The sequence below is a fragment of the Palaemon carinicauda genome, chromosome 7, assembly GCF_036898095.1.
Source record: "Palaemon carinicauda isolate YSFRI2023 chromosome 7, ASM3689809v2, whole genome shotgun sequence".
Lineage (NCBI taxonomy): Eukaryota > Metazoa > Arthropoda > Malacostraca > Decapoda > Palaemonidae > Palaemon > Palaemon carinicauda.
In genome coordinates this window covers 104,612,342-104,621,911 of record NC_090731.1, presented here as the reverse complement: position 1 = coordinate 104,621,911, position 9,570 = coordinate 104,612,342, and positions in this window count along the sequence as shown.

Genomic DNA, 9,570 nt, shown 5'->3' with positions numbered 1-9,570 from the left:
ATGAGAGATAACCAGTCTGGTCAGTTGTACGTGTCACTCATTCGTTATATTGAGAAATTCTCATCTTCCTGCATGTTTCCTGAATCTAAATACACATCAGCACCTGCTACTCTTAGAGTGGCAGAGATTGAAGGAAGCTGCTCTAGTGTTGTAGTTAGAAAAATATTCTTAAGGGCACTTCTCAGAACAAACAGTTTACCTTACGAAAATTGTCCTCTCAAAATATGTAATAATTGAAATACATTATTTAAAGATGCCCTTCTGTGTAACCCTGTTGAAGTATGTATTTTAAGAATGCGTCATTCTCATTAACCTTTAGAAGATATAGGATTGCCTGTTAAAACGAATTATGTGGACGCATTAATACGCTTCAAAATCTATATCAAATGGTCTTTGGTCTCTTTTGTTTGTCAAAACACCATTGCTTTTAAGCAAGAATATCACCAATGTTGAATTTGTTATGAAAACGTTCGAAAAGTCACATGATTTTGATTTTTGTAATAGTTACCGCAAGGTATTTTTTTTGTTTTGTTTTATGAAATAAAGTAGATACACACTAAAAGTGGGCTTTTTTTGTTTCCCCAATGAGCAGCAGACCACACTTAACAAACATAACATGATGGTAGCAGAGAGTTAGATAACGTCAAATACATCAATAACGTAATAAAAAAGATGGATCAAATGAATATTTGACAACTGATGAGAAATCAACGTACTCATAAAGATAGAATATAAAACCGATCGGAAAGTCTCAGTATTATTATGATTATTATCATTAATTTGATAATTATAGATTTTGTCGATAATGATAACAACAGCAATAACACAAACAGTAAAATAATCAAGTCTGTGCAAAATAGTGCTATACTATATCATCATCGTTAAAATGTAGCCGAATGTTAAAGAACTACCATTGCTAATATAACTATATCCCCCTTCCTCTCTCTCTCTCTCTCTCTCTCTCTCTCTCTCTCTCTCTCTTGCTATGGCCGCCCTATTAGATCCCAGGCTCAAAACTGCTCCTGATCACGTATTCTTTTTTAACGCAAAAAAAAAAAAAAAAAAAAAAAAAAATATAGCAGATATTCTCTAACAGAATTCGAGTAGAAAGAAATCTATTAGATCACAGTCACAAACGATCGAGAAAAGAGAATAATGAGAACATGTAAGATTACGAAATGTCAAACTAACATAATGCAAAAGTTAGACGAGATTTAATGATAATCATGAGAGAGAGAGAGAGAGAGAGAGAGAGAGAGAGAGAGAGAGAGAGAGAGAGAGAGAGAGAGAGGGAGAGAGAGAGAGGACGATTCTGATGAAGCACAGGATAATCAATAAACAGGAAGAGGGATCAATAAATGTGAGTTAGAACGAACCCCATTTCCATGTAACCCAATAATCACAGTAAAGCGAAAAAAAAAAAACTAATTCTGTTGGTAGCCCTTTTTTAGCTAATAAAATTCGGTTCATTTACCAATGCATCTCTTTCATTACCCATACTTGAGTAACGGAATCATATTTGGCTTTTAGCAAGTAACAGTAGGAGAAGTAAAGAAAGCATTAACGGCGTGAAAAGAGGAAAAGCAGCAGGAAAAGATGACCTAACAATTGATTTAATTATAGATGGAGAGGATAATTATACACAACGACAAATGCATCCGTTTCTATTCTAACAGAGGACAAAGGCTTCAAACATGTAATCATTACCACGCTGTCCAGTGCAGATTGGTGATGGTGGGAGATTTTGGTCTGATAATTGACAGCAAACCAGTCTAGTATGAATAGCCCTGACTTATACAAACCCTTATATTACGTTAAGGTATCCCCGCTTATTATTTAACTTGATTTATTTTATGTTCTAAAAAACTATCATACAAGTTTAACTGAATAGCCGGATGTGGAAATTAGAGAAGACTTTACATAACTATTTACTTGTTATAGATATATGAGTTTAATAGAGGTGGGGTCCTCAGCGCTCAAATGTAACAAGGGAGAACTACGTAGTTTCACTATCAACTAAGAGGCAGGAAAATAGGAAGGAAGAAAGGAAGCGCCAAAGGAGGTAAAGTGTAAGGGTAGAAAGAATGCGTACAGTACACCGCATGTGGTGCACAGACGACATTACCCTACAATAGGATATTTGATTCTTAAGCTATGCAGACAGACCAACCTTTTGGAATTCTTTTTCGTTAGAAATATATAAGAGTATTTGTATTGAAATATTAAAGGTTAAAAGAAATACTATTATCTAGAAGTTAGGAAAATGAAAGTTAGATGAAACTGTACTTATGAATCAAGTTATTTTGGGAAGTAAAAATTATGCAGAAGGTCCAGTAAATAAATGTGCAGCCAATGAAAGAACTTGAGTAAGAATAAATCTTAGAAGTTACAAGCAGATACGGCATAGAATTCTGCATATGTAACTACTCTTTTCTTGAATGAGAGTAATTAAAGAGGATATATATATATATATATATATATATATATATGTATACATACATATATATATATATATATATATATATATATATGTATACATATATATATATATATATATATATATATATATATATATATATATATATATATATATATATATATATATGTTTCTTTTTTCATGTCTCCTGTTCTAATATATATATATATATATAAATATATATATACATATATATATATATATATATATATATATATATATATATATATTAAATATTTCTTTTTTCATGTCTCTTGTTCTATTATATATATATATATATATATATATATATATATATATATATATTTATATATATATATATATATATATATATATATATATATATATATATATGTAATATATATATATATATATATATATATATATATATATATATATATATATATATATATATATATATATATATATATATATGCGTAATGGAACAGGAGATATGAAACATGAACCATACAACAGAGTTGAGACTATTGAAATGAATGAGAGAAGTGCTCGAGGATTTAGAGACTTACTGTATACACAACGGAGCAGAAATACGGTAATTTACTTGTTGAGCGGAGTTGAAAGTATCTTGAAATAACTGCCTTTCGTAATAAATTGACGTCGGGACTCAAATGGTGCTATTTTCTTCCTGTTTTATTTGATAAAACCGTGCTACGATTGACTCCCCTCAACAAGGGTTGGAAAGAAGCCCATAAGCCTTTTCGTACAAGTCATGCAATTCCCAAAATTTATTTAGAGGTGAAGTTGGGAAAACCACATCTTCTCCTGTTAGATTTCCTTCACTAAATATAGATTAATTCATAAATGTGAGTTTCGATTTCTTTTAGTTATTAATGGTAATTTGTAGTTGTAGTTAGTGGGACATTTCTCACATTTAGAATGCAATAAAACTCCAGATATCAAAAAAAGTTTACATAAATTTAGATACAAAATCTAAATGAAATGTTGATAGTGAAATTAAAAAAAATAGCGCATTTTATTCAAGATGGAGAAAATGAAGTGTCTCTAAGTGTAGTGATAACTTGTAGTAAAAGAACTCCACCACAGGACGGTAGAAAGGTATGGAAGGGACTCAATTAAGCTGAACCTTACATAAGAGACAGGAGATACAAAACACACTATGGATGAATACATTAGACGTATTTCCTGGTATGAAGAAATGAGAGAAGCAGTACTGTGGAGTAAAAATCGTTGGCAATGAATCCTCTAGATATGCAGCAAAATATACAAGACCGTAAAGAAGTTCCAAATTCCCACGTTTACTCCGTAACTTTTAAGTGATATCCAAATAATCTCTCATGTCATTCTTTTTCTTAATAAACATATGCAATTTCTTGTGCAACGTGTTTTATGGAGGCGTCACATACCCTGGCCACTAATAACAACTAGTTCCAAAACTACAACTTGAGATGGTCGGAAAGCAAACTTTCAACTTGTGCGTGCTGTAGATTATACTGTGCCGTATTCTATAGACCTTGATACTGTGGGTCATATATGGTTGATATTTCCATGTTCAGAATACAAATTTACAAGAGAGTTGATCCATAGCAATTCTAAAATATGAGAGGTTTTCTTCATCTATCAGCAGAGTGGAGAAAGGTCAGCTAAAAGCTACCTAGGTAAATAAATAGAATGTTGTAAAAATATCAAGGCTTGGCGAACGTAATAGATTGATATATAGAATTCTAATAAATTAAGATCCCAAGAACGAACGCACCATAAACAGAATAGCAACGATTCTTTACTCTGGGATCACAAGATTGAAGGCTAAGATGGAAGTAGCAAATAACTAAATTCTATAACAAGATATTCAAGATCAATTGGATATTCGCCAAAAGAACTATGGAATCAGCGATTGTCATTTGATTTTATTTAGGGTCAGAGGCTGGGCAAATAAAAATGGTGTAGATATGTTGACAGCTGGAATGTATTTAAAAGAGAGAGAGAGAGAGAGAGAGAGAGAGAGAGAGAGAGAGAGAGAGAGAGAGAGAGAGAGAGAGAGAGAGAGAGAGAGAATTTAATTGAAAGCACTACTACAATAATAATAATAATAATAATAATAATAATAATAATAATAATAAATAACATATTCTAAAGGGCCTGCCGAACGTTACAGATCATAACCCTTGGCTTTATGTCTCAACTTCTCCACCCCCAAGTATCCATGATCCTTGAATCTCCTTTATTATCTGGATGAAAATTTATCGACTTGATTTTTCTTTTTTTGTCGTGACTTTGATTTAATCCATTCCGAGTTGTGATTCACACCTTGATTTTATTAATGATTTTTCCTTTGCAAATATATATTCAGTATACCAAAATTTGATTATCTGCATTCTTTCGACTTCTTCCATATTAGGTTGTTTTTTTTCTATTTTACAAATTTCTCCTAATTTGTGCTAATGACCTACGTAAGTTGTTTTAAACGAATAGAATCACTGTTGCTGTTTCAGACATAATTCTGGTGACTGAAAAAAAGGACCTAACTCTTCATCATTCTGATTTTATTCGCTTCAATCTTCATCGTTATATTATGTTGAGTAGTATTCTTGAAATACTGAATACAGGAACTTTACATAAAAAAACAGCGACACCACTACCTACTGTATTAAGAAATCATTAGCTGTTAACGCTAAAAACCGACAATGGGCGGAAGGATGTATATTCGTTTGCGGGTTTCTGAGAGAATCGTTATTGATGATCACAAGGTTTGCATGAATGTAGAATAGATGAATAATAGAGTTCAATAGTAGTAGGTTATAGTAAGGTAAGTTATACATTAAATATCAGGGCTTGCTCCTCCCTCTCCCCATTTGTTAAGGTGTGTCTGCCAGGGGTAGCCTAACCGCCCACTAAAATGTTTGTCATTAGCATCATGGCACTCTACGATATGCAAAGCTATTGTTGTTCAAAATTTTACTTAATTCTCCAGTGTCAGATCTATATTTCGTTTACCGCTCCCCACTCGTTGTGGGGTGCCTGTCAGGGCGTAAGCATCCATTACAAAGTATTTCATTACCAGCACAATACTCTAGGAGATGCAGTGCTGTTATAGAGTAAATTTTACTTGGTATCTACTAATTTGGATCTCGATTCACTTAGCCATCCTTTTCATTGTCTGTCAAGGTGTATCCCCCCCCCAAAAAAAATGTCTGTCACTGGTTATTCTATAAACAGTAGACTCCACGGATATATTATATATTAGTATTATCTGGTAACCGAATTACTGGATCTAGACCCGACATCTAACAACCAATTAGTGGCACTTGTTAAGTAAGTCATCCATATATTTTCTGCAGACGGTCATTTTAACAGTTAATAAGTCTACTCCTAAATACCAGTTGGGGTTACAGTTGGTGTCTCGTTCGTTGCAGCTCTATGTATCCAAACGTAATTGGATTCCAATTGAGAGACAGACAGAGAATATCAGATATGTGGAAAAATTCCAGTAAAAGACAAGGAAGGGAGGAAAAGGAGTAAGAGAGAAGAAATTCTCTTTCTCTAATTCTATATATATGTATATATATATATATATATATATATATATATATATATATATATATATATATATAATTTATATATATATATATATATATATATATATATATATATATATATATATATATTATATACATATATATATATATATATATATATATATATATATATATATATATATATATATATATATGTATGTATACATATATATCACCAAAATATATGTCGTCACTTGCATATAATAAATTATTATTGAGTATTTGTCGTTATCTGTTTCATTTTTTTCTTTTCTCACTCATTTATGCTGTACATCTCATGAATAAGGAAAGACCTGGCGCATTTTCTCCCATTTTATAATCCTTTAACTGGAAAAAACTACCAAATCTATAGACATATACAAAACATTGATAAGAAAATATTCACAACATTAAAGACTAATTCTTTAAAAAAAAATTGCCATCAATAAAGTATTCCCCAAGAGAGAGAGAGAGAGAGAGAGAGAGAGAGAGAGAGAGAGAGAGAGAGAGAGAGAGAGAGAGAGAGAAATCAGAAAAGCGGGGAAACGTATGTAAGCAAAAGATGCAAAAAGATAAATCGTCATGCAGTCGCTAGGGTGCTAATGACGTTCGCCTTTTATTATACAAAGGATTTGTTCCTTCAATGAACAACAATCAGTGAAGACAAAAGTATTGAAGTAGTTAGCCACTGTAGTTCCTTTCTTCTTAAGTATCTATTATAGAGGTTCCTGGTCTGCCTGGAGTAATCAAATGCCTTGATGTTTTCCTTTTTAATCATGATTGGATTATAAATCTTTAACCTTTGATTGTATCAATCTTATATTGCATCTGTTTTGTAAAATTAACATAGTCCTGAAGGCCATAACTACATGGCTGAAACAGTTGATGGCACAGCATGAAAGTGACTATTGTTATAAGCTGTTCATTTCTTCCTTCAGAGTTTGCATTAAACGAGATATACCATATTTGAAGTATTGATTTATAATAGTAGACGTCTCATGTCCATCGACATTCAATCAGTCATCCAATCAGTTTCTCTCTCTCTCTCTCTCTCTCTCTCTCTCTCTCTCTCTCTCTCTCTCTCTCTCTCTCTCTCTCTCTCTATATATATATATATATATGTATATATTTGTGTGGGTGTGTATTTATGTGTACATATGTATATATGTATATATATATACATACAGATTATATATATATATATATATATATATATATATATATATATATATATATATATATATGTGCGTGTATATATATGCAGTATATATATATATAAATATATATATATATATATATATATATATATATATATATACATATATATATATATATATATATATATATATATATATATATATATATATATCAATGGTATAAACACACACACACACACACACACATATATATATATATATATATATATATTATATATATATATATATGTGTGTGTGTGTGTGTGTGTGTGTGTGTGTGTGTGTGTGTTTGTATGTGTATGTTCGAAGCGTGTGAGATTAGTCATGAAACTCTGTGAAATATTGTGGAAAATCATTCATGTATTTAAGAAATTAATCTTGAATTTGTCCACTTCAACCACAAGGAATATCTTGAATTTTTTATCCATCAATATTAGTTTATTAACTCCGGAGTTTCTATATTTTTTTGTATTTGAAATTTTCACGGTCATAGCCTTTATATTGAAGGTTAATTACACGATCAACCAATGTAGTATTGACGAAGAATCACGTAAAAAGTAATTTAAAAGACTTGTTGGCACCAGGTAGTTTTCGTCGAATACTGAAACCTAAAAGGAAATCTTTTGGTCCAGACATGTGCCATCGATATTTACCCTATTCTGAAATTATATATAAGTTATAAACGTTTCTCTATTCTTATGTTGAATACATAGATATTATCATATCATCGCCCTTTTTTCCTAAAACTAGTTGGTTCCTAGAGGTATTACCCTTCAGATTTTCAGGCAAAATGTTGGGTTGATCACCGTAACACAAGCCCCTTTAAGGTTTACTTCTGTCCACTAGCTACTAGGGACATAATTCTGTTTCGGGTCAACAAAAGTCTGTTACTTCTTATCAACTGGGATTGAAAAACGGATACGTTTAACCTCGAGGCTAATATCAAGACTGCTTTTATAATAGATCCTTTACACACCTTTAAACAAATACACACACAAACGTACACGTATATGTATGTATATACACATACATGCACGTACATAAAAGTTTTTTTTAGTGTATATATACCTATGTATATATATATATACACACACACACACACACACACATATATATATATATATATATATATATATATATATATATATATACATACATATATATGCATATATACGAATATATATAGATATACGTTTATACACACACGCACATAAATACACACACACACCCATATATATATATATATATATATATATATATATATATATATATATATATATATACATACAGTATATAAATATATCTATATATATGTATACATATATTTATATACTGTATATATGTATATATATATATATATATACATGTATAGCATATGTATATCTTTAAATGAGCCACAAATATCCTTTAATATCGAGATTCCTCTGCAACAAAATCAAAGGCCCAGAGGGAAATTCCATTTGTGATGGGATTCGAACCTCAGTGCTAAAGAGAAATACGGGTGAACATTTGACTTAGCACCTTTGGCTGTGAAGAGAGAGATAAGAGTTGGTTCCTACTCTGCATTATTAATTCGGACGAGTTCAGCACTTTGAATTGAAATCAACCCATCTCCACTATGGATATATATATATATATATATATATATATATATATATATATATATATATATATATATATATGCATACATACATATATATTTGTGTGTGTTTATGTATGTTTCCATGCATGACACACACACAAACTCACACACAAACACACACACACACACACACACACATATATATATATATATATATATATATATATATATATATATATATATATATATATATATACACGCACACACACACACACATATATATATATATATATATATATATATATATATATATATATATATATATATATATATATATATATATATATACTGTACATAAACGTGTTTGCCTCGGCCTTTGTATATTTATGTGGGCACGTGTACACAAGTGTGTATGTAAGAGCGTGCAAAGCTCCGTGCAACATTGTCCTCTTAATCTTCTAACGCCTGTGACGCACTTCCCCTTCTCTTAATCCACCCCTTCCCCTTCCACCCCCAGAGTGGTGTGCAGTGGCAGTGACCAGACCTCCCCTTCCCCTTCCCCTTCCCCTTCCTACTCTTCAAGCTTCCTTTTTATTTCCTCTTCCTCATTACCGCGCTCCTTCCTCCTTCCTTCTTAACAATCTCACTCCGTTATTTTATCATCATTCATGCCTTTTACCTCATCCTCTGAAATAGTTTTCCTCACCAATTCTTTGAAATATTACGTCGTAATATGTTTTGCACACACATATATGTATATATATAAAATTATATATATAT